Consider the following 2,167-nt stretch of genomic DNA (forward strand, 5'->3'; position numbering starts at 1 on the left):
TAAGAGTGAGTCATTCTGATTTTCTTTTTAGCCTATTTGTGTTTGGTTGTGGGTTGTTTGGGACAAAATATGTTTGGGACAAAAAATGTTAGAGGCAGCTTCTTTGTAGGTGTTTGTGGATGTTATACAGATATAAAACATGTTTTTATCTTTATCCATTTTTGTTGAATACTGATGTTTGTCTCTTCTTTAGAGAATCCAATAAATCTAGACATGACGGCATCTTGATGTCTTTAAAACAAAAAAATCCATTTAGGCTTTTGTTGAACCTGGTTGAGATAACATCTCAGACACAGAGAGCGTTTCTACACTTCGTCCAGGAACAGTTTTCATCTAATCCATCTTTTCTCATGTCTGTTCTGTTTTCTTTCTCAAACATGAAGTGTTGCTTTAATATTCATCCCTGTGCTGGAGTATAGATGTTTATTAACAAATCAAACTTATTGGAAGTATTTAATGTGTTCACTCTCACTGATTCCTCAGTGGATGGTTTTAGCAGTTTTAAGGAGTTGGTTGATATTGACATTTAAGGTAGTGCAAGGATATGTGGTGTGCATGACTGTATTTGGGTCGGTCTGGGCCAAAATGCCAGGGCTGAATTTTTTGTCCCAGTGAATGTGACTCATGTTTGTGTGTGTGCTGGATTGAATGTTTCTTTCTGCCACTGAAAGAGTTAGTTGGTTAGCCAGACAGATGTCCCTAATGAACTAGATTACATTTCCTTGTAACTGTTGCAAAATTGGGCTGAACAAATTTAGTGTGTTAAAAGCTTCTTAAAATATTGACTGAGGGGTAATAAAGACTGAGGTTGAAGCTTGTCCTTGATAAAATGACAGAAGCCTTCAGGAGAGCAAGTGAGAAGTGACAGAACCATCACTTCATATTTTGCATTTCAGCCCCAGTCTGCATTAAGCCCTGTCATATCTGCCTTAAGTCTTAGCACCACTAGTGACATGTTGTCAGTTCATTAATAATGCAGTGTGGTAACGGACAGCAGAACTGTCATTGCAGGGACATTATATGAGTTGGCACTTATTCACCAGACCCTTTCCAATCAACATTTGTCAACGCTGAATAATTATCTCTGAATATCAACATGTATCAACATTGGGACATTTGCTGCAAAAGACCTATAAATGATAAGATTTAATTACACAAGCAATGTGCTCAAATGTCCTCCCCATCATTTAAACAAGATGAATGGCCTCTCAGAAGTCTGAATCAAATGTAACGACTCAGTCTGGGTTTTATCCGTTTTCATTAAATGCACATATTTCATAACATCACAGCCAAACTACAACACACAGTGAGGAACTGACCATCATAGTGACTGTATTGATAAAGTGATGACACATATTTTTTATTTAATTTAATCATACTTTATTAATTCCCATAAAAGAAATTACATTGTTGCAGTCTAAATTTTTTAGGGGTAACTGAATGAATTAATTGACATTTATGTGGTCCTACAGCTCCATAACTTAGCTGTCAAAATTCCCAGGATTCCTTGCATCTGCCTGCAATGGGGAACCAGGTTAATTTGGTAGAATGCAGTAAAATACTAAAATATCACAACTTTTCTTCCAAATGAAATGCTGACATTAAAGAATAAAATATTTTAAACTGTAATGACAGTAAGATTAAAATAGAAGGACTACATCTCTCGGCTGGTCTGGGAATGCCTCGGGATCCCCCTGGATGAGCTGGCAAATGTCTCTGGGAAGAGGAAAGTTTGGGCTTCCCTGCTTTGACAGCCCCCCCGTGACCTGACCCATACTGAGTTTTGACATATCCAAGACTCTAATCACAACTAAAGCCCCGTCCCCATAACATTTAAGAAAATATTTAATGTTTTGTATGTTTTTTCATTGAATAATTAATAATTAAAAATAATGAAACTGGTATTTAAGTAGTTAAAAGTGTCAAAATGTTTGGTAGTTTTGGTCTGAAGTTATTCAGATGATTTATAAAAAAATTAGAAAAAAAAATCAGAAAACAATACTAATGGACAATGTTTTTTTTTTTTTTTTTTTTTTTTTCATGTGTACATTTTTGCCATGCGTCCCCAGAGGTAGTTTCTGACACTACATAAAAAAAATACAAATGCAATCAAATCAATTTTGTTGCTACTCTTTGACAAATGCAAGAGTCTAATCATCACCAAAGA

This window comes from Melanotaenia boesemani, chromosome 10, assembly GCF_017639745.1.
Source record: "Melanotaenia boesemani isolate fMelBoe1 chromosome 10, fMelBoe1.pri, whole genome shotgun sequence".
Taxonomy (NCBI): Eukaryota; Metazoa; Chordata; class Actinopteri; order Atheriniformes; family Melanotaeniidae; genus Melanotaenia; species Melanotaenia boesemani.